The 25408-nt window shown below is 39.6% G+C and overlaps 1 protein-coding gene across 1 annotated transcript in view; it reads right to left on the bottom strand.

The window, feature by feature from the left end:
- LOC103517490 (multiple inositol polyphosphate phosphatase 1-like) overlaps positions 1–25408 on the bottom strand; it is a 53385-nt gene that overhangs the window by 16027 nt on the left and 11950 nt on the right. The window lies entirely within an intron of this gene.

Raw genomic sequence — 25408 nt, 5'->3', positions numbered from 1 at the left:
CGGAGGTTAGAGCGCTTTTCCGAACACCGATGACGAAAGAAAAGTGAAAGAAAAAGGTAAAAATGAAGAGAAAGAAGAGGAAGAAGAAGAGAGAGATGAAGAAAACAAAGAAAAATAATGAAAATATGAAAAATGAAGAAGAACTGACTGAATCTGTCAGTGGCAGAATCAGTAATATGACAATATTGACATCTCCACTAATTTTAGTGTGGAGATGTCTCCACACTATTCTCCACTTATTTCATCTGCTCTACTTGTAGTTTTTACATCTTCACTAATGGGTAGTTCAATTTTGTTATTGGGTTTAAAGTTTGAATAGATATCTTTATGAATTTCTCCACTCTTGGGGTTTTTCTTTTCCACCAAAAACCTTATAGATTCTAGAACAAGAAACACACAATCAAATTCTAGCAATAGGGGGGGGATGCCCCGGGCCCTGGATTAGCATTTCTTTATTTTCAAACAAATCTATTCTTTTAAAGTCGTCAACATTATCTGATTGTCACTCCAATGAACGGATGGATCGATTTGACTAAAAGATAAACATTGATTGAACTGTTCAATAAGATATCAAATGAAGATATTAACTGTTCAATAAGATATCAAATGAAGATATTAACTGCTTGCTAGGTAGCGTTGTAAGTGCTAGGTCGCTTGTTTGATTCCCGCCCGAGGATAACTATTTTATCCTAAACAGACAAAGTTCGTTCCCGGAACGGCTGGCTTTCTCCTCCCCCCTACTCTATCCTCTTTATCTCTTTGCTTTCGGGACGATAAGACCATTACAGTTCCCTCTATCCTTCCGGGACCACGTCGCCAATTAAGAATTTTGGTTTTTGAAACACTCAAATGTGGCCCGCGGCACAAAAAGGTTGAGTACGTCGCCAATAAGAATTTTGGTCTTTGAAACACTCAAATGTGGCCCGCGGCAAAAAAAGGTTGAGTATAGCTGATATAAAATGAGATCTAATATTATTGACGCTCTGTATGACGTTTATTACATGTAATATTATCAATCGAGTACAATGATCCTCTCTGTGGTGAGACTTGACAGTGATTAAAGTAATGATGTCTGTTGCCATCACTTACAGATGACTGTGGTGGGTCTCTACATCACGAACATACTGTTATGCGAGAGGCCTGAATCCAAACAATTCGTTCTAAGACCAACCACATGCGTTCGTATTATACGTAGGTAGGTGTTTGTACAAAATTACTGTCTGGCTGGGGGATTTTAACAGGGAGTATACCAGCCTGAATTTCCCTTGCTAAAGAAATAGCAAAGGTTGGGTACGAAAGGGCATCCTCTCGTAAAATTTGTAGCCAAAACCTAATGTCAGCCGAAAGCAATCACCCTAGTTAGGCTGATTGAGAGGCTGACGAAAAACGCCGACCCCGTCTGTACACGGGAAAAGGCGAAGAAAAAGAAGAAGAAGATTTGGAGAGGATTAAACAGAAAAGAACCATCCAGAACACATTTCCCCTTATATATAGTTTTCTGCTCAATGCAGACCATTTATCTATCTACTCATATTTGGTAGGAAGTTGCCCATTACAGTCATTATGAAATCAACGCCTGCCTTGATGAAAACATGAAATTATGAATCTTGAAGAAGATTTAATAACTAATTGTGCAATTCATTAATTCAACATAAATTTATGACCTACGTAAAAATTAAAATTACATACTAAACTTATGAGTATTAGGTACCTGCACAATAAAATAATAATTGATTTGTACAGTATAACAGACTATAACAGTATACAGTCGAGAGTAAAAAAATTGGAACAGTTTGCACTTTTCATCTCTACATTGAGAAAAAAAAAAAAAAAAAATGGTGACAGGGTGCCACATATTTAGGGTGGAAGAACTCTATTACTGGGTGACTTCCTCTGATTTAGGCTGTTGGAATGCTATAAGTTATAGTGTCGAGTTTCCCGATATAGAGTTCAATACTAGAGTGCCGGAACCCAGTTAGCCGATTAGGTTGCCGGCACACTAGTTTGTTTTTCTTAGCATTATAGCCATCCCTTTAGAACAAAGACTACCCTGAGGTTGACAGTTAAATCGCTAACAACGAAATGGCCATCTAGGGTGTCGTTTTTCGCCTTAAAGAGCCTATTTGGGCTCAAGAACCTTTGAAAACTATGTAAATAATGCAGGCAAGTAAAAGTTTTACTTCAGTTGTTGCAGAGCTTTACGCCAAGTTGTTGTTGTTGTTTTTAAGAAATAAAAGTTCTGTCCTTGGAGTACAATCCACCTGATTGAAAAGGAAACTTTTGTACGAAACTTGCACGGTAACGGAACTTGCGTGGTAGTGGGGTAAAAGAAGTTGCATGGTAGTGGGATAGCGGAATTTGTACAGTAACAGGAAGCAAGGTCAAACATGCATCCCAGACGCGAGGGAGGGAGTGAGAGAATTAGAATTAGGAAAAGGAAAGAGAGAGAGAGAGAGAGAGACGTAGAGAGAGGAGGAAGAGGAAAGATTGATAAAAAGACAAACAGATAGAGGGAGTGAGAAATAGATCTATAAAAAGGGAAGGGAAAGAGAGAGGGAGGGAGAGAGAGAGAGAGAGAGAGAGAGAGAGAGAGGAGGAGAGATTTGAAGATAAGGTAACTGGATAGATAAAGTAGACACCTTAGGTATTCGAAATAAAGGGAGGGAGGGAGGGAGTGAGAGAATTAGAATTAGGAAAAGGAAAGAGAGAGAGAGAGAGAGAGACGTAGAGAGAGGAGGAAGAGGAAAGATTGATAAAAAGACAAACAGATAGAGGGAGTGAGAAATAGATCTATAAAAAGGGAAGGGAAAGAGAGAGGGAGGGAGAGAGAGAGAGAGAGAGAGAGAGAGAGAGAGGAGGAGAGATTTGAAGATAAGGTAACTGGATAGATAAAGTAGACACCTTAGGTATTCGAAATAAAGGGAGGGAGGGAGGGAGTGAGAGAATTAGAATTAGGAAAAGGAAAGAGAGAGAGAGAAAGACGTAGAGAGAGGAGGAAGAGAGAAATAGCTCTATAAAAAGAAGGGACGGGGAAGAGAGAGAAAGAGAAAGAGGGAGGGACAGAGAGAGAGGGAGAGAGAGGAGGAGGAGAAGAGAGAGGGAGAGAGAGAGAGGAGGAGAGATTTAAAGATAAGGTAACTGGATAGATAAAGTAGACACCTAGGTATTCTTAATTAATAAGGGGGGGAAAGGAGTGAGAGAATTTGAATTAGACGGAGAAAATGGAAAAAGGAAAGAAATAGATTAGAGAGAGAGAGAGAAAACAAGCTATAGAAAGAGAAGAAGAGAGAGAAGGGAGAAAAGAGACAGACAAGCAGAAAGAAAGAGAGGAGGAGAGAAAACACGGACTAAGCTGTCTCCAATAATTTAAACTGACGAAGTTTATTGACAGGAATGAGGAAATATACGGGGTGTTCTTGAAAGGTTTGGACATCCTGTATATAGGGTGGAGCACAACACACGCCCCTTGGTATAAAATTAATGATCGTTAGAGTCAACTAAAGCCCTGTACACAAGCATGCATGCTACGATATCTGCATGGTAATCCATACGATATCTGCATGGTAATCTATACGATATCTGCATGGTAATCTATACGATATCTGCATGGTAATCTATACGATATCTGCATGGTAATCGGCATTTTTCGTCAGCCTCTCAATCAGCTCTAACTTAGGGTTTGAGCCTATACGATATCTGCATGGTAATCTATACGATATCTGCATGGTAATCGGCATTTTTCGTCAGCCTCTCAATCAGCTCTAACTTAGGGTGATTGCTTTGAGCTGATATTTGGTTTTGGCTACAAATTTTACGAGTGGATGCCCTTCGCACTCAACCTTTGCTATATCTCTAGCAAGGGAAATTCACGCTGGTATACTCCCTGTTTAAAGTTCCCTAGCCAGACAAAGCTGGTCTTCTCCCTGTTGAACGTCCTCCAGCCAGACTACCTCAATATCATAAATTATTATGGCATCAGGCATAATAGGTACTTAATCAATAGGCATAGGTAGGTATCTACTTAATCAATAAGCAAATATATTTATCTAGGGTGTCGTTTTTCGCCTTAAAGAGCCTATTTGGGCTCAAGAATATTTGAAAACTTGTATGTAAATAATGCAAGTACAAGTTGAAGAGCTTTACGCAAAGGTGTTTTTATTTTTTAAGAAATAAAAGTTCTGTCCTTGGAGTACAATCCACCTGATTGAAAAGGAAACTTTTGTACGAAACTTGCACGGTAACGGAACTTGCGTGGTAGTGGGGTAAAGGAAGTTGCATGGTAGTGGGATAGCGGAATTTGTACAGTAACAGGAAGCAAGGTTAAACATGCATCCCAGACGCGAAGCGTGAAATTCTGTTTTTGAGCCTTCGCCAATCAGGGAAAAAAGAGTAAGGTAGAAAAGAGGAGGAAAAGAAGAAGGGAAGAGAAGAAGAATGGAAAAAAATAAGAAAGAAAAGAAGAAGAAATAGAAAAACAATCCCATTTCTAAAATAAAATAGGTAAGTACATATTAAATAATAAAATTATTAATACCCACCTAAAAAAGAAAACCCATAGATATCCACGTGTCAACCGCCACTGACTTTATTCACTACGCCCGGGGAGGGTTGGGTGGAAGAGCTTTTCGACATGGAGGGGAAATTTATGGAGGAGAAGGGGGATAGTTTCGGAAGAGGGGAAAAGAAAAAGTTCCCATAATTGTACCTCGTAGAGACATGAAGCAAACCCATTAGGAAACGTTAATGGAAAACAAGAATATGAAAACAAAAGCGCAACAAAGCAAAGGTGAAGATGAAAATCTAAGAGAGGGGGGAGAGGGAGATTTATATGTAAGGGGGACGAAGAGAAGAAGACGAAAAAGGAAAAGACGAATTAGGAAGAAGGAGAAGTAAAAGGGGATAATAGAAAGGTGAATAGGGAGAGAGAGAGGATATGGAGGAAGAGGAATAAGAAGGACAAAAAAAGAGGAGGGGAAAAAAAGAAGACGAAATAATAGAAGGGGAAGAAAGAAATAGGAGACGAGAAGAAAAGGAGAAGGTGGAGTAAAAGGGGAGAGTAGAAAGATGGGAAGTGGAGGAGAGGAAGAGGAAAAATGAAGAAAAGGAGACGAAAGAAGACTTTCTTAAGAACCCCTGAAACCCGCAACGATTAAGGACCCCTGAAATAGACAATAATTACACAGGGAACAGACAGCTTAATGGAATTGAGTTGTAAAGAGAGTGTGAGATTGAAGAGAAAGAGAGAGAGAGAGAGATTGAAGAGAAAGAGAGAGAGAGAAATGTAGATACAGGATAGAGAGAGAGAGAGAGAGAGAGAGAGAGAGAGAGAGAGAGAGAGAGTGAGAGAGAGAGAGGAGGAGGAGGAGGAGGAGAGATTTAAAGATAAGGTAACTGGATGGATAAAGTAGACACCTAGGTATTCTAAATAAAGGGAAGGAAGGAGTGAGAGAATTAGAATTAGGAAAAGGAAAGAGAGAGAGAGAGAGAGAGACGTAGAGAGAGGAGGAAGAGGAAAGATTGATAAAAAGACAAACAGATAGAGGGATATCAACTGTTCAATAAGATATCAAATGAAGTGGTGATAGTATAGTTATCTTAATTATAAACGAAGGACTCGACATTCCATCAATGGAATACAAATGAAGTAATGGACTCATCAGCGCAGTGATGGAAGATAACATCAATTTTACTGATGAACTGATAACAACATATAGAAAGGAAATATGTATATGTTAGATATTAATATATTATATTGAAAATGTACATAGAGAGATGTTGAAACTATGTTATAATGATGTACAATTGTTAAAAATATCTATAGAAAATAAAAGAAGATATTATGTTGAATACATAGATATTTACGGGTCATTAAACTTGTCAAATGGATAAATCACGAGAGCATCAGCTTGGAAGTCGGACTTGAAATGTAATTATGTTTCCACAAAAAAAAAAAAAAAATAGCCACACACAACGTCCTACTGTTAAAAATAAGGGTAGATACTCAAGCCTAGTTAGATTCGCAGAAGTAACTTAACCCATCCTTAAGGGCTAGTTGCCCTGGCAGGCCCTCGGAACAGATTAGTTAGCTTGGAGGGTACATTTTTCTGACGTGTCATGACTGCCCATGATGTCACATGAGTTCACGTGACGTGAGGGCAGTGTGTTTCTACCGCACTAGGTCACCAATCCAATGCCCATCCGGGGCGAGCTTTAAGATTCCCAATATTGGGATTGCTGGCTTTCTCCTCTCCTGTCCCCCTTCTCTCTTCGATTTCGGGACGATAAGACCCTCGTTAATTGTTACAGTTTCCTCTGTGAAACCTTTTGAAAAATGAGAGACAAAACGCTACAGTCGGACCATTCTAGATAGGTAATCGTCGTATTTGATTTTTTAGCCGACAACTTCACGTTATCAGCGTCTTTATACTTTGTTTTCCTCGTGGTCTGTATGTCACGTACTTGTATCATGCTGCACCAAGTCATTGGAACATAGTCGGTAACTTAGACGGTGACTTCATTAGCACGTATGTATTTCACTAGAATCACTAAATATTGATGCTGATATCAGAGAATATGATGATAGTGGAATAGTGCATAGTCTTTAGGACAATGACTATCGCCATATACGAGTCCTACTGATGCCTGGATCAACAGGGAGTAGCTAAGTAGAATAGAACAGGGCCGAATTTTAGACGGGGGTCATCCCCCTTTCAGGCTTCATTTTTACTCCTTTTATTGTGGGCTGATCTCCGAAAATGTATAGAGCAGAAAGCGGAAGTTAACTTATGGAAGGGTTATCATGAAAGGTCAACGGTGGTGAATTCGTTAGTCCCCATCAGAACAACTGTCCAAGCTACTTGTTCAGGTCCCCCTGCACGTGTGTGGTAAAACCCAAAAAAAAAACCAAAAAAAAAAAAAAAAAAAAAAAAAAACACGATGTCTACTAAATAACACACCCTTAGGTACACATTTTGACTAGTAAAACGGTATGGTCACGTAACGTAAAGGTCATTTAAGCTTAATTTTAGATGTACTTAATATTAGTGTATAAAATTATAGGTAATAGTGAACACAGGTAAAAGCTCAAACTTCTGGTCAATGAATTGCCTGACAGCTGGGGTGAAAAACAAACACGAGTTAGGACGAATATCAGGGGCGGATTTCAGATTATCAGGGGTCAGGGGCCCGTTGCGCCCTTTCGTCTACCAGAAAAGCACCCACACCGCTGGTCTGCTAGTCGCCCCTGAAATTTTACCGAAAACTTTTGTTTTCCCTCCACAAAAACCATTCAGCTCGTTGTAGAACATGAAACTTTCGTTGAAAAGGTCAACGCCCTAGCTTATCCTTTGTCTCAATCAAAGTTTCGAACTTCGTAAAGGCCACAGTGTACCTACTAGAAGAAGAAGAAGAAGAAGAAGAAGAAGAAGAAGAAGAAGAAGAAGAAGAAGAAGAAGAAAGGGATGAGGAGGAGGAGGAGAAGAAGTATAAGAAGAAGGGGAGGAGGAGGAGAAGAAGAAGAAAACGAAGAGCAAAAAGGAAGAGGGGGAGAAAAAGAAGAAGATGTAGAGAAGACGACGAATTAGGAGGAGGAGGAGAAAGAAAAGTTGCGAGACTTTTAATTCTGTCAAAATCTGAACTTTGCTTTGGACTTTTGTTTTATCGTTATGTCTAAGCTTCTCACACCCTAAATTCTAACTTTTGGGTCCCCTTCCTCATCTTGATTTTTTTTTTTTTATCTTTCCTCTTCATCATATCTGTCTTCTTTTCTCTTTTAGGTCCCCAGAGGGACATTCAGGGGATTGGGGCCCCCTACAAAAAAAAAAGGTAGTAATAATTACCTATGTACCTCCCATGTAGGGTATTACATAGTAATAAAATTTCTGACTAATATACCTACCTTTCAACACCAAGATACTCGTATCTTACCTACGTACTTACATAGAAAGACACTAAAACACAAAAAAATGCACCTTCCGTGTTAAAATCTTAAAGTGACAGTTAGTCAACCACAAAAAACGCACGTTAACTGTTTTAGGTAGGTAGGTAGGTAGGTACTGTTGAAAAAATATTTCACAGGTCTTTAAATATCACTAAAACCAGTGACTCATGTGAAATACCAAATCGTGAAGTTTGACGTCACGGCATACGCTCCCGTAGGCGATGACGTCATAATTCATGACTCCCGCTTCGTTTGTTTGTGCGCAAGCGTTTCTGCGCATTTTGACGTGAAATTTGACGTCACAACTCTTTGAACTTTTTCATTAGAACGGCAATTGAAATTTGAATTTTCGACCTTTTAAAGTTACTTTTTCGGAGTTTCGACCTCAGATTTGGATTTTTCACAACTTTTTACGTAGGAATCGACCTTTTATGAACAATTAATATTTTCCCAATTGCAACTCCTCCATTTTACCTGTTAAAACAAACAGACAGACCAAAATAGATTCTTGGGCGATTTCCAACATTATCAAGATCCTTGATCGGTCAAATCGGTCAATCAGAATGGTTTTCCATCATATTAGGTATTCCCCTACATAAATAGACTAGCTCCAATTTTATTGCCAAGATCGCTCTCGTAGGTACCTATCTCTACCAATATCTACCTAATAGTTATTTAGTTATGTAGGTCAAGATGATCATGTTACTGATCAATATAGATTCAAAAGATAAATCACACTCACTAAGTGTCCTTAGGGTTGGCTGGATTTTACAGAAAACTGTAAAAATTATACGTTATATAAAATTCAGGCTGGTATCCTCCCTGCTTAAATTCCCCCAGCCAGCCAGAGGTCGGCCTACGAGTGATCTTGATAGTAAAATTGGAAATAGACCAAGAGTCTGTAAATCTATGTCAGCCCATGTAGAGTCGCAATCGGAAAACCCGTTTTTAATGCGTTTGTTTGAGAACCTAATGATCCGTGCAATCCGTTCAATGTCATGAGGACGCGTTTCGTTACGGTTAATACGCTGAATACGGTGATGTATAAATCATGTGTGACATACATTCATTGGGTATACGGTATATATGATGTATGATTAGTATGATGGACCCAAGAGCCCTGCTGAGTAAAGGGAACATCCAAAGACCTTGTTTAGACTGCTGGGGTAAAGGGACTTTTCAGTCTCATTTTGGCAGGATGAACAAGGTATGTTCTATTCTATTTTCTTTTCAGATCGACGAGGTGATAGGTATGTTGTCGAGGCAATATGCTGGACGGTTCAGTCAACATCGATCGACGGCCGGTCCACTATGTGTGGACACACCTTCAGACGATGTCTATCGCCCTATCCATACCCCAGCAGGATAAACAAGGTGTTCTAAATATTCATACATACATAAATTACTGACGTGAGAGAGATACCTACAATAGATCAGTTGCGCTTACTTGGGTGATGTTTCAAAGTCATAGACCAGGAAAAATGAGGACCAACGGAATTTTTCTTTTTCTTCTACGACTTCTAGATACCGAGATAAATCGATTAAAAAATACCGGTAAATCGTGAAGTTTGACGTCACGGCATACGCTCCCGTAGGCGATGACGTCATAATTCATGACTCCCGCTTCGTTTGTTTGTGCGCAAGCGTTTCTGCGCATTTTGACGTGAAATTTGACGTCACAACTCTTTGAACTTTTTCATTAGAACGGCAATTGAAATTTGAATTTTCGACCTTTTAAAGTTACTTTTTCGGAGTTTCGACCTCAGATTTGGATTTTTCACAACTTTTTACGTAGGAATCGACCTTTTATGAACAATTAATATTTTCCCAATTGCAACTCCTCCATTTTACCTGTTAAAACAAACAGACAGACCAAAATAGATTCTTGGGCGATTTCCAACATTATCAAGATCCTTGATCGGTCAAATCGGTCAATCAGAATGGTTTTCCATCATATTAGGTATTCCCCTACATAAATAGACTAGCTCCAATTTTATTGCCAAGATCGCTCTCGTAGGTACCTATCTCTACCAATATCTACCTAATAGTTATTTAGTTATGTAGGTCAAGATGATCATGTTACTGATCAATATAGATTCAAAAGATAAATCACACTCACTAAGTGTCCTTAGGGTTGGCTGGATTTTACAGAAAACTGTAAAAATTATACGTTATATATTATACAATATGATGCATTTCTTTAATAATAGATATAATTTTATTATATTTATTATCTGTTGCTCTTAATCGGCAAAATTTCTCAAAAGGAGAGGAAAATTACCACTCTACAATCTGGTATTTGCACTATTTGCGAAATGTTCGATCCCGGAAATTCGCCGATTTAGCGATTTCGGGGATTGAACATAACATATTTCCAAAAATTCATGGAAAAAGTTTTGTTACTGGGAATTGCCGAATCGGGTTTTGTTACTGTCAATTGCCAAATTGATTTCTTTTCTCGGGTATTTTTTATTAGGTAGGTATTTTTACTATACCTTCATACATTTATTTTTCATTGTTTTTCCTGATTATGTGATCTATCAACTGAATAGCTATATGGCATATAATGGCATTCATCTGGGTGATAAAATTGGTCTCAATTTAGTCATTAAATTTTCTCTCGCAGTTCCACTAATATTATTGGACGTGGGACATGCTCGTATAGATCCACCATTTTATTACTCGTTCAGACACTATATCCAATTTGTTGAAGAAAAAAAAAATATATATACATTTTGTATAGGTGGGTAGCTGTGGGTATATTTACCCTCGGTTTGTTATTTTTCCACAATTTTCCGATGGAGAAAACGCAAGTACCATTTTAAGCAGCGATTTCCAACCAGCGAGCGGCCCGCGGACCACAAGTTTTTCGCCAGACCATTTTTATGGCCCGCGAAGCTTTTACGGTGGCCGGCGGGCCACACGTTTTTCGCCAGACCATTTTTGTGGCCCGCGAAGCTTTTACGGTGGCCTCCTCGGGCTTCATTTTTGCTCTTTTACTATGGGGAGGACTCCAAAAATGTGGAGCATCCAGCACCCCCTCCCCTCAAGAAAATCCTCAATACGGGCCTGCTCCCCTGTGTATGTGGCCCCCGAAGTACCTGCCAATGTAGTATGTGGCCCGCATACACATGGGAAGTTGGAAATCCCTGGTATTATAGAGGTACATACCTAACCTAATTTCTGTAAAAGGAAACTCCACTTTGGTGGTTAATATTATAGGTTGTGGTTTTTACGGGTTTCACTTCCTTTTCTCTCTTCTTCTTCTTCTTCTTCTTCTTCTCCAATTCTTTCTCCTTCTTTTTATTTTTCTTCTTGTTCTTCTCCTTCTTCTTTTTCATCTTCGTCTTCTCTCTCCTGCTCTTCATCCCTTTCATTTTTTTCGTTCTTCTTCTTCTTCCTCTTCTCTTCCTTCTTGTTCTTCTTCTTCTTCTCCTCCTCCTTCTCCTTCTCCTTCTCCTTCTCCTTCTTCTTCTCCTTCTCCTTCTCCTTATCATTCTCCTTATCCTTATCCTTCTCCTTCTTCTCCTTCTCCTTCTCCTCCTCCTTCTTCTTTTTTTTTTCTTCTTCTTCGTCTTCTCTCTCCTCTTCTTCGAATTTTCCCTTTCTCACGTCTCCTCTCCCTCTTCGTAATTTGCTAACTGATTAAACGATGTGTTTCCAAACTTTATGTCCACCCATCACGCGATGTTGAAGTTTGAGGTAAACATGACTCAAATACCTACCTTCTGAATGTTGCACCTTGGTGTAAGCCAGTGCTTCTCAAAGTTGTCGCTACCGCGGCACACTTGTCAAGACGCCCATCTCTCCGCGGCACACAGTTTGAGAAGCACTGGTGTAAGCATATACATAGGTAGGTACATGTTGTTGAATATGGTATTGGTTTACCCATCCATCGATATCACCTATGTAAAGAAAAGCTTGTCTTACGATCTGAAAAAATACCCTCACGTGAAAATATGTAGGTAGGTATTTCAAGTCAGATTATTATTATCAAAGTTGTCGCTACCGCGGCACACTTGTCAAGACGCCCATCTCTCCGCGGCACACAGTTTGAGAAGCACTGGTGTAAGCATATACAAATAAATATACATAGGTACATGTTGTTGAATATGGTATTGGTTTACCCATCCATCGATATCAGATATCACCTATGTAAAGAAAAGCTTGTCCTACGAGCTGAAAAAATACCCTCACGTGAAAATATGTAGGTATTTCAAGTCAGATTATTTTTTTTTTTTAACTCACTTATTTTTTAGGCTTACAGCCAGAGTAAAGGAATGGTAATACCAATGCAATGCCCCGAATTTTCAGTGCTGGAGGGTATTAGGTACATATCAATTATGTACAGCTGATGTGATGTGTATAGATAACTCATTATTGCTGTGTGATGTGCAGATTGGGTAGCTATATTATGTTCTGATATCACCGGATGACACATGTTGTTATTGTTGTGATGTGAAAACATGGATACAGGTTGCTTGTATTATGTTAGCTTTACAACATATTGATTTAGGTATACAACATATTGATGACCATCGTCTCTACAACACATTGGACATGGTCGGTTGTTCAGTGTTTCGATTGAATTATTAGAACATACATAATTGATTGAGCAATGAGCAACACTAACAATGTTGTCTGTAGTCCGTAGCCAGCCTAGTTAGCTTGGAAGGCACCGTCTGCCTTTTGAGCGCTAGGTCGTTGGTTCGATTCCCACCCGAGGCAGATTTTATCCTGAAAAAATAAGGTTCACTCTCGGAACAGCTTGTCGTCCTTCTGTCTTCGATTTCGGGACGATAAGACCGCCACTGTTACAGGGAAAGCAATTTTAATTGTGTTGAGACCAATGACTGATTCATGGTGAATGAGAAATTTCTCGTTTTCCACAAGAGTAAGACATTTTTTCAAGAGGTTTTAATAGAGATAGGGTAGGTAAGTGTACCGGCCAGCCTAGTTAGCTTGGAAGGCACCGTCTGCCTTTTGAGCGCTAGGTCGTTGGTTCGATTCCCACCCGAGGCAGATTTTATCCTGAAAAAATAAGGTTCACTCTCGGAACAGCTTGTCGTCCTTCTGTCTTCGATTTCGGGACGATAAGACCGCCACTGTTACAGGGAAAGCAATTTTAATTGTGTTGAGACAGCCAGCCTAGTTAGCTTAGTTGGTAGTGTGTCTGCCTTGTAAGCGCTAGGCCGCGGGTTCGATTCCCGCCCGGGGCGGATTTTATCCTGATGGGATAATGTTCGTTCTCGGAACGGGTGGCTTTCTCCTATCCTGTCTTCCTTCTCTCTTCGATTTCGGGACGATAAGACCATAGCAGTTACAGTTCCCTCTGTCAAACCTCTTAAAAAAAAAAAAAAAAATGTGTTGAGCATTAAATACTTGTCACAAATGTCCTTCCTCGCTTGATAAATAACGCTAAATTTAATTACTTGACTTGGACTCGAACCACCAACCTCCAGATCCAGAGTCCACCGTGCTAACCACTACACCACTGAGGTTGGTCGCCACTGTTACGGTTCCCGCCACCAAATTTCTATTATTTCAAGAGGTTAAAAAAGTCCGAAACACACACGTTCTCGTTAGTACGTATAACAGATCAAAGTTCAATAACCTTCCAAAGCTCAATATGTCACTTGTCCAAACTTACCTACCGTTATCTTACTATATATACCTATATATCAATACGGGCCTGCTCCCCTGTGTATGTGGCCCGCGAAGTACCTGCCAATGTAGTATGTGGCCTGCATACACATGGAAAGTTGGAAATCCCTGGTATAGAGGCACATACGTAACCTAATTTCTGTAAAAGGAAACTTCACTTTGGTGGTTAATAGGTTGTGGTTTTTACGGGTTTTCATTTCCTTTTCTCTCTTCTTCTTCTTCTCCTCCTCCATTTCTTTCTCCTTCTTTTTATTTTTGTTCTTCTCCTTCTTCTTTTTCTTCTTCGTCTTCTCAAAAATGAAAGGGATGAACCCTTTCATTTTTCTCCTTCTCTTCTTCTTCTTCCTCTTCTCTTCCTTCTTGTTCTTCTCCTTCTTCTTCTTCTCTTTCTTCTTCTCCTTCTCCTCCTCCTCCTTCTTCTTCTTTTTTTTCTTCTACTTCGTCTTCTCTCTCCTCTTCTTCGAATTTTCCCTTTCTCATGTCTCCTCCCTCTTCGTAATATTTGCTAACTGATTAAACGATGTGTTTTCAAACTTTATGTCCACTCATCACGCGATGTTGAAGTTTGAGGTAAACATGACTAAAATACCTTCTGAATGTTGCACGTTGGTGTAAGCCAGTGCTTCTCAAAGTTGTCGCTACCGCGCACACTTGTCAAGACGCCCATCTCTCTGCGGCACACAGTTTGAGAAGCACTGGTGTAAGCATATTATACATAGGTACATGTTGTTGAATATGGTATTGGTTTACCCATCCATCGATATCACCTATGTAAAGAAAAGCTTGTCTTACGAGCTGGAAAAAGTAAAAATACCCTCACGTGAAAATATGTAGGTATTTCAAGTCAGATTATTTTTTTTAACTCACTTATTATTTAGGCTTACAGCCAGAGTAAAGGAATGGTAATACCAATGCAATGCCCCGAATTTTCAGTACTGGAGGGTATTAGGTACATATCAATTATGTACAGCTGATGTGATGTGTATAGACTATAGATAACTCATTATTGCTGTGTGATGTGCAGATTGGGTAGCTATATTATATTCTGATATCACCGGATTACACATGTTGTTATTGTTGTGATGTGAAAACATGGATACAGGTTGCTTGTATTATGTTAGCTTTACAACATATTGATTTATACAACATATTGATGACCATCGTCTCTACAACACATTGGACATGGTCGGTTGTTCAGTGTTTCGATTGAATTATTAGAACATACATAATTGATTGAGCAATGAGCAACACTAACAATGTTGTCTGTTGTCCGTAGCCAGACTAGGAGCCTAAGAGCCGAAAAAAACCTCGGTCCCGCCGGGAATCGAACCCGGGCCTCCTGCGTGCAAGCCTAGTGTGATACCCACTCGGCCACGGAGGGTGCTTCAGTTTGAATAAGTATTGGTAATTTCAATGAGTCATGGGTGCCGAAAATCACAGTATCCAATAACGGTGTTTACTCTCTTAGTTAGGTACTTAAGTGAATAATAAACATAGGTACTTAAAGTAAAGTACACACTACTTAATTGAATAATTGAGTGCATTTTTTTCCGGAAATCGATAAATGTGTGTTATTTTATTTGGTATTTGGGCAAAACCTCGGTAAATTTGTGCTCGAGCCCAGACATAGTTGTTGAATCACTCAGCTAACACTAAAACGGTACCTAGTTTCCTATTAACGACAGTAAACTCAGTAAAGATTAGTTGTATACCTACCTGCGAATCATGTTATCCATATAGTATTTTGAGGACGAACATTATCCCATCAGGATAAAACCCGCCCCGGGCGGGAATCGAACCCGCGGCCTAGCGCTTACAAGGCAGACGCACTACCAATGATCTGGAAGAAGGGAATAACTGCAAAAACATAGTTTTGAGAAAATAGCGCTCAAAGTTTTCGTTTTCCAATGAACACAATGTTACGGGGTTCACAAAATCGGCCATAACTTGTCGTAGAAAAGAGATGGAAAGATGATTCTTTCACAGTCGGGTTTAGAACAAAATTTGCTATCTGCAGATTCCCGAAAAAGGGCGTAAGTGACGTTACGCCGGTTTTTTTTCCAAATCACGTCTCAATTATGAAGTTATTCATGTTTCATACGAATCATAAGGTTCACAAAATCGGCCATAACTTGTCGTAGAAAAGAGATGGAAAGATGATTCTTTCACAGTCGGGTTTAGAACAAAATTTGCTATCCAAATCTGCAGATTCCCGAAAAAGGGCGTAAGTGACGTTACGCCGTTTTTTCCCAAATCACGCCTCAATTATGAAGTCATTCATGTTTCATACGAATCATATAATACATAAGTTCTGCCTCACACTACTACTGAACTGCTGTCATTCTAGCACTATCTATAGTACCACCGTGTCAACCAATCTGTAGCTATCATTTACCAATCTACATAATTGGTTTACAAAATCGGCCATAACTTGTCGTAGAAAAGAGATGGAAAGATGATTCTTTCACAGTCGGGTTTAGAACAAAATTTGCTATCCGAATCTGCAGATTCCCGAAAAAGGGCGTAAGTGACGTTACGTCGTTTTTTTCCAAATCACGTCTCAATTATGGAGTTATTCATGTTTCATACGAATCATAATATGTACATAAGTTCTGCCTCATACTACTACTGAACTGCTGTCATTCTAGCACTATCTATAACACCACCGTGTCAACCAATCTGTAGCTATCATTTACCAATCTACATAATCAGGTATGTACCTAACCATGTATGTACAAGTATCAGAGATTTTTCCATAAATTACCAATTCACACGGAGTATATCACCAATCCACAAAGACATGCTTATCAAGAAATCAGCACTCCACAACATGGATGAAAAGCTTAAAATAGAATATATTCTCATTTATACTGTTAGACCAGCTCCTCACTATATGGTAGACCTGAAAGGTACACCTGATCAGGTCTATGTGTGTGTGTGCTCATCAAGTATCAGGTAGATTTGACAGGAGGTCCTTTCCAGCCGTACCTGTCAAGTCTACCTGATAATAAGTGGTGTGTGTGTGCTCATCAAGTATCAGGTAGATTTGACAGGAGGTCCTTCCCAGCCGTACCTGTCAAGTCTACCTGATAATAAGTGGCTAGCCAGGCTGGCCTTAGGGTGAGACTGAAAAGTCCATTGATTAGATTGAGTTACTTCGACTTGGGAGTGGGTAAGTTAAGGACACCATTAGTTCTTTCATATTTCAGATTAGAGGAACATATTGAGACACCCTGTACAGAGGTCCTATGACAGTATAACATCCTAACAGCATGCTAAATAAATAATGAACAGCGGGTATTCTGAAAAATGTCCCCCATCTATAATCCACATCATGATGAGAAAAAAAATGGAGAAAAAATTGGAGAGAAAAGAGAAGAATATAGAAATGGAGAGGCAAAGAGAAAAAAATGTCACCATTATATAGAAGAAAAGATGAAAGCAGAAGGAGAGGAGAGAACAAGCTGGGCCCGTCCCTCCCGGAATTTTTTAGCCCGTAGTTTATTCGATCGTGGTCAGTACCTACCTATGTACCTACTTAATTTGTTTAATATTCAGTTTATTTTTATTTTACTTTCATGTAATGATTTAAAATCAAGACTAGAGCCCGTTCTCCCATTATTCCTCTAAGTCACCCATCCATATATTGGCCTTGCTCGGCGTAGCCTAACATAATAGGTGACTGTGGCGTATGGTACAGGTGGGCCAATAAATGGTACGTTTTTTAGGTGGGCGAATAAATGGTACACTTACCCTAGATTGTGGTTCATATAGTACGCACTTTTTGCGGCCCGCCAACTCTCTACCTTGATCTCTTGTGGCCCTCGGGTGCGCAAAGGTTGGACAACCCTGAACTAGATTGTGGTTCATATTCATAGTACGCACCTAAATGGCATACCTACATATCTAATTACCTTATATCTAGGTAGGTATGACACATAGGTGAAAAATTCCGAGTTCTAGTCCAAACCACCGTAAAAAAAACACCACAAAAAGAACCGCAGAATAAACACATTGCAAAAACCTAATTACGTATACACCCATTTACGTATGGCATCTACATAGATCCATTTAATTAGGGTCTATTTTAATTAGTGTCCCCATTTAGTACGGTGACACCCGAGTAGTATCGTCTCTTTGCACTCCCTCTTTTCATTCGTCCAACTCAGCTATACACAACATTTTAGCTAAAATGAATTCCAGCACGCCAGCCTAGTTAGCTTATAGTTGGTAGTGCGTCTGCCTTGTAGGCGCTAGGCCGCGGGTTCGATTCCCGCCCGGGGCGGATTTTATCCTGATGGGATAATGTTCGTTCTCGGAACGGCTGGCTTTCTCCTATCCTGTCTTCCTTCTCTCTTCGATTTCGGGACGATAAGACCTTAGCAGTTACAGTTCCCTCTGTCAAACCTCTTTTTTTTTTAAATCCAGCAATAAGTTGGAAAGTTGGAATTCCTTATAACAGTGCCTTGTGCATTATAATGGATTCGTTATAAAGGGGTATTATAGTGAAATTCGTTATAATGGATTCATATTATAAGATTCATAATGGATTCGTTATAACGGGATATTATAACGACTTTAACGGTCACGTTACGAAAAAAAATGTGAGTAATGTTGCGGAAAAACTTTCTCGCTTTGAGTTCATAGGTCGTCGCGACAAATTTCGAGATCAGAGTTCATTTGTGTGAGAAAATGTGAAAAAAATCCCCTTAAAATCAGTTTTTTTGGCTTTATGGTTTTCTGGACAAAATTTGCACCACCATATTCGTGTTCCTGGTAAAAAGACCTTTAATTTGATATACAAGTCGACCAGGTTTGGATAAGTCCTTCTATGGGGACAGACAGACTGACAGAGTGACAGACAGACGACACCGAAGCGAATACAATAGCCCGTCCACTATACCTTTTTTTATTACTATCGTAACAATAAAGGAAGGACGGGCTAAAAAGGAGGAAGGAGAGGATAAGGGGAAGAGAAAAAGAGAAAAGGGCTAAGTGGAGAAGACATGGAGATGGCAAAAAGTTGGAATTCCTTATAACAGTGCCTTGTGCATTATAATGGATTCGTTATAAAGGGGTATTATAGTGAAATTCGTTATAATGGATTCGTAATGGATTCATAAGATTCATAATGGATTCGTTATAACGGGATATTATAACGACTTTAACGGTCACGTTACGAAAAAAAAAAAAATGTGAGTAATGTTGCGGACGTGAGAAAAACGAAAATAAAAAATGTAGGTATTAGAGTAGTATTAGAATTAGAACTTCATTATGAGACATGAGAAATGGAATAGACTGAGCCCACACACAACTCTTGCCAAAGCAACTGCTTAAGTGCATAATATTGCTAATAGACACATAGGGAGGCAGGCTAGTCGGGTAATATTATGATTTGCTAATAGACAGATAGACACAGACCTACCTTCGACAGGCTACTTCATATGCAAACATTCCTTATTGAAACAAGGAAAAAAAATCCAATAGATACATATTAGACAGGGCAGACATTCTTGAATCAAAGAGCAAAGGAAGGAAAATCAATGAAGACGAAGAACTAAAAAGCTAAAGAAGACGAAGGAGGAGGAGAAGAAGAAGAAAGAGGAGGAGGAGGAGAAGAAGAAGAAAGAGGAAAAGAAGAAGAAAGAGGAGGAGGAGAAGAAGAAGAAAGAGGAGAAGAAGAAGAAGAAAGAGGAGAAGGAGAAGAAGAAAGAGGAGGAGGAGAAGAAGACGAAGGAGGAGGAGAAGAAGAAGAAAGAGGAGGAGGAGGAGAAGAAGAAGAAGAAGAAAGAGGAGGAGAAGAAGAAGAAAGAGGAGGAGAAGAAGAAAGAGGAGGAGAAGAAGAAGAAAGAGGAGGAGAAGAAGAAGAAAGAGGAGGAGGAGGAGAAGAAGAAAGAGGAGGAGAAGAAGAAGAAAGAGGAGGAGGAGGAGAAGAAGAAAGAGGAGGAGAAGAAGAAAGAGGAGGAGAAGAAGAAGAAAGAGGAGGAGGAGGAGAAGAAGAAAGAGGAGGAGGAGAAGAAAGAGGAGGAGAAGAAGAAGAAAGAGGAGGAGGAGGAGGAGGAGAAGAAGAAAGAGGAGGAGGAGAAGAAAGAGGAGGAGAAGAAGAAGAAAGAGGAGGAGGAGGAGAAGAAGAAGAAAGAGGAGAAGAAGAAGAAAGAGGAGGAGAAGAAGAAAGAGGAGGAGGAGAAGAAGAAGAAGAAAGAGGAGGAGAAGAAGAAGAAGAAAGAGGAGGAGGAGAAGAAGAAGGTGTCCTTGGACTGGACCGAAACATTCTTCTTTCTTCATACCCTACTTCTTGCTTTACTTATTACTCCTTCTTCTACTCTTTCTTCAACTTCTTCTACTGATTCTTTCTCTTCTTATGCTTCTTTTTACTTGCAATATACTAAACTACCATTATCTCGATACCTACAATATATTAATCTAGCCTCCTTCTCCTTTTTCTTCTTCTTCTTTTTCTTGTTCTTCTTTCACTTCTTTTCTCCTGGCTTGCAGTGAAGCAGAGGTTTGTATGCAGGTATGTCTGTTTGGATTAAGTTGTAGGTACATAAAGACTCGTATTTCAGAGATCCCGGGGTCACACTCAGGCCAACTTGTATTGAACCTCTCTCTGAGTTGAAACTTTTACTACGCTCGACTAACTTTTTTTAATGGTTCTTTTTGCACAATGCACAAAAACGTTACCTATAGGTAGTAGGTGTATACTGTACATATGTATAGCTATAATTACTACTTTGCCCATTGATTACTGATTCGTTATTGCTCTTACCTAGAAAATACAGTCAAACCTGTCTAATTGGGAATCCAAGGGACCGGCAATGTTTTTTCCACTTATCCAGGTTTCCCACTTAGACGGGTCCCACTTAGACACGTTCGACTGTAATAGATGGTAAATGGAGCAGTTGCAAAAAAATACAGTCAAACCTGTCTAATTGGGAATCCAAGGGACCGGCAATGTTTTTTCCACTTATCCAGGTTTCCCACTTAGACGGGTCCCTCTTAGACACGTTCGACTGTAATAGATGGTAAATGGAGCAGTTGCAAATGGGAAAATGGGAAAATAATATTAATAAAAGGTCGATTCCTACGTAAAAAGTTGTGAAAAATCCAAATCTGAGGTCAAAACTCCGAAAAAGTAACTTTGAATATTATTAATAAAAGGTCGATTCCTACGTAAAAAGTTGTGAAAAATCCAAATCTGAGGTCGAAACTCCGAAAAAGTAGGTAACTTTGAAAGGTCTAAAATTCAATTTTCAACTGCCGTTTTAATTAAAAAGTTCAAAGAGTTGTGACGTCAGACTTAATGTCAAAATGCGCAGAAACGCTTGCGCACAAACAATGAGTCATGAATTATGACGTCATCGCCTACGGGAGCGTATGCCGTGACGTCAAAGTTCACGATTTACCGGCATTTTTTTTATCGATTTATCTCGGTATCTAGAAGTCGTAGAAGAAAAAGAAAAATTCCGTTGGTTCTCATTTTTCCTGCTCTATAACTTTGAAACATCACCCAAGCAAGCGCAACTGATCTATTATCATTCTTTACTAATTCCTGACCTAGGTACCTAACTCATTAGGTGACTATACTGGGTGATTAGTAAATAGTAATAGTTAGTTATGTGTCAGTTGTTTGGTTATATGCAACAGCAGATCGAATGTTGTGGGAAGTCAACTCTGTGTGACCTTCACACGCGACCTTCAATGTCATGTGACGATGACGGTGGAAAAAAAATTGTCTCAAATTTTGCATAGGATTTACTTTGCAAGAATAATATGTACTTGGTTATAGGTGGCAGGTAAATAAGACTTATTTACCTGCCACCAGGTAAACAAGACAATTATTTACCTCTTTACCTGCCACCTATCAAATAAGAACAAAGAACAATGTGTCACCGCTTTTTTGATTCGTATAACAATGAAGCAACAGCTAAATTAGACTCGTGGTCTGTGTCATAGCATACCCATCCCTTAGTATGTCATCAGATGGGCGAGAAGAGACAATACTTCCCAATTAGGCGCTTGGATCTGACACAGTACCTACCTAACTTGACATTAAGGTGCTTCATTCGACAGACGATCTACTAGACACTTGCACTTACTAAGGTGAGGATTTAAAATCAAAGAGCAGAAAAAATGAGGAAATAGGGAATTTTTCTTTTCTTCTAAGACGCCTAGATCGCGGCAAATAAAAATTGGCAAAAAAAGCCGACATTCTAAAGACACATTTTCGGAGTTTTGAGCTTTCTTTTGACTTGAGGTTTGGATTTTCCATAACTTTTTACGACGTAGGAATCGACCTTTTAGTCATAAGTTTTGCCCAAAGGCAACGTTCAGTTCTATTGTTGAAAATCTGTTTCCGCATTTTCGCTTTCTACCTATCTAGAGGTAGGCTTAATTTAAAAATAATCTCTTCTCTCATAGACGAACTATGTTGGCATCAGAAATGACATTAGTGCAATTTCAAGTATCATTAAACTCTTTAATATCTCGCATTGTGACTTTATGACACATTTGCAATGATGTGCTTTCCGAGTGTTTGAGGTAAAGGTGAATTTTGCACTGTCTGACAATGACCGAGAATTCCCTCAGATGTGTTTTGAGTAGGTTGCCAGCCTAGTTAGATCGGTTGGTAGCGCGTCTGCCTTGTAAGCGCTAAGCCGCGGGTTCGATTCCCGCCCAGGGCGGATTTTATCCTGAACGGATAACGTTCGGTCTCGGAACGGCTGGCTTTCTCCTGTCTTCTTTCTCTCTTCGATTTCGGGATGATAAGATCTTACCTACCTTTACTAGTTTTTGGTTTTCGGAGAATTTATAAGATAAAATACCACCCCTGGGATTTGAACCAGCACCCTCCCGTTTACCAGGAAAATCCCGCAGGTCTTAAAGTCACCCCTGAAATTTTACTAAAAGCTCCTAGCGGTACTTATCACCGCATGTGTTTCCAAACTATTTCAGTTCTATTTTAGTTTTCCCTCCACAAAAACCATTCAGCTCGATGTAGAACATGAAACTTTCGTTGAAAAGGTCAACGCCCTAGCTTATCCTTTGTCTCAGTCAAAGTTTCGAACTTCGTAAAGGCCACAGTGTACTAAAAGAAGGAGAAAGGGATGAGGAGGAGAAGAAGAAGTATAAGAAGAAGGGGAGGAGGAGGAGGAGAAGAAGAAGAAGAAAACGAAGAGCAAAAAGGAAGAGGGGGAGAAAAAGAAGAAGAAGAAGATGTAGAGAAGACGAACAGAGAGAAGAAGATGAAGACGGAGGAGGAGTAAGAGAAGAAGACGACGAATTAGGAGGAGGAGAAAGAAAAGTTGCGAGACTTTTAATTCTGTCAAAATCTGAACTTTGCTTTGGACTTTTGTTTTATCGTTATGTCTAAGCTTCTCACACCCTAAATTCTAACTTTTGGGTCCCCTTCCTCATCTTGATTTTTTTTTTTTTATCTTTCCTCTTCATCATATCTGTCTTCTTTTCTCTTTTAGGTCCCCAGAGGGACATTCAGGGGATTGGGGCCCCCTACAAAAAAAAAAGGTAGTAATAATTACCTATGTACCTCCCATGTAGGGTATTACATAGTAATAAAATTTCTGACTAATATACCTACCTTTCAACACCAAGATACTCGTATCTTACCTACGTACTTACATAGAAAGACACTAAAACACAAAAAATGCACCTTGCTGTTAAAATTTTAAAGCGACAGTTATGTCAACCACAAAAAACGCACGTTAACTGTTTTAGGTAGGTAGGTAGGTAGGTACTGTTGAAAAAATATTTCACAGGTTTTTAAATATCACTAAAACCAGTGACTCATGTGTGAAATACCAAATAACTAAAATCAAATAGGTATCTATAATACCTATTGAATACACCCATCAACCTATCTTAAGTATCTTAAGACATGGCTGAGGTCCTATCTGATTCTTGGTTCAGGAAATCTGAGGGGTGATCAAACTTTGCCAACCGAGGGCATTGACCTGATAAACCAATATATATGAAAACAAACATAGAAGGGTTGTTATGCCAATAGACACAGCCAGGCTAGTTAGCTTGAAGGGTAGCACGCCTTGTAAGCGCTAGGTCGTTGTAAGCGCTTTAATTTCTTTAATTCTGGACCTTTTTATTGGATCAATTCGAAAAAATCAACCACTAGAGGAAGTTTAGCATAGTTAGCTTGGAAGGTAGCGCGCCTAGCGCACCTAGTTAGCTAGAAAGGCAGCACGTCTGCCTTGTAAGCGTTAGGTCTTTCAAATCCCGCGCGGGCGGAGTTTATCTATCTAGCCAGTCTAGTTAGCTTAGTTGGTAGCGCGTCTGCCTTGTAAGCGCTAGGCCGCGGGTTAGATTCCCGCCCGGGGCGGATTTTATCCTGATGGTATAATGTTCGTTCTCGGAACGGCTGGCTTTCTTCTATCCTGTCTTCGCTCTCTCTTCGATTTTGGGACGATGCGACCTTAAACAGTTACAGTTCCCTCTATTAAGCTGTGTTCCCACAGAGTCGACGCCGTCCATCGATCCTCCAGGTAAATCCATGTTGTCGAGGCAGTGTGGACGGTTTCAGTCTACGTCCATCCACGGCGTCGACTAAGTGTGAACACAGCTTCAAACGTGCTGATAGATTCTGACGTGACTTTATGAAGATTCACCTTTGAAAAGAAAAACACCAGAAACTTCCAAGTTCCAACTGTGAAGAGTACAAGGTACCTACACTGAGAAAAAAAGGTGACAGGGTGCCACAAGTTTAGGGTGGAAGAACTCTATTATTGGGTTATTTCCGCTGATTTAGGCTGTTGGAATGCTATACTATACTGTCGAGCTTCCGGTATAGAGTTCAATATTATAGAGTGCCGGAACCCAGTCACCCTAGTTTTTTCTCAGTGTATAAGTTACTGGTGTTCTTCAATCTTCTTTTCCAGAGCTTCAAACCTCCGATTTTCCTCGCCCTCCCGTAAACCTTCTCCCGTGGGACCACACTTTGGACACCTCCCTGGTATTCCCGGATTGTTCAGATCAGTGATCATCAGGAGGAAGAAGGAAGAGAAAGACGCTCGGCACAGGATTTTCACTTTTCTCACAATTCACATAACTGTCACCAGAACGTTAATACAAAATACCTTCATAATTTCATACCAGCAGAGCATTGTTCTGCGTAGAATACCAGTGATCACTTAAATCATCACATAAACGTACGTAGGAATATGTCTTATATGTCTCAATTGAGGTGTGATCTGGAAGAAGGTTCTAAAGATTCTTAGGTGTCCTTGGACTGGACCGAAACATTCTTCTTTCTTCATACCCTACTTCTTGCTTTACTTATTACTCCTGCTTCTACTCTTTCTTCAACTTCTTCTACTGAGTCTTTCTCTTCTTATGCCTCTTTTTACTTGCAATAGGTATACTAAACTACTATTATCTCGGTACCTACAATATACAAACATATTAATCTCGTCTTTTTTTCTTTTCTTCTTCATCTTCTTCTTCTTCTTCTTCTTCCACCTCCTTTCTCCTGGTTGGCTCGCTGTGAAGCAGAGGTTTGTATGCAGGTATGTCTGTTTGGATTAAGTTGTAGGTAGGTACATAAAGACTCGTATTTCAGAGATCCCGGGGTCATACTCAGGCCAACTTGTATTGAACCTCTCTCTGAGTTGAAACTTTTACTACACTCGACTAACTTTTTTTAATGGTTCTTTTTGCACAATGCACAAAAACGTTACCTATAGGTAGTAGGTGTATACTGTACATATGTATAGCTATAATTACTACTTTGCCCATTGATTACTGATTCGTTATTGCTCTTACCTAGAAAATACAGTC

This window comes from Diaphorina citri, unplaced genomic scaffold, assembly GCF_000475195.1.
Source record: "Diaphorina citri unplaced genomic scaffold, Diaci psyllid genome assembly version 1.1 scaffold1866, whole genome shotgun sequence".
Taxonomy (NCBI): Eukaryota; Metazoa; Arthropoda; class Insecta; order Hemiptera; family Psyllidae; genus Diaphorina; species Diaphorina citri.
This window is presented reverse-complemented; position numbering and strand designations above follow the sequence as displayed.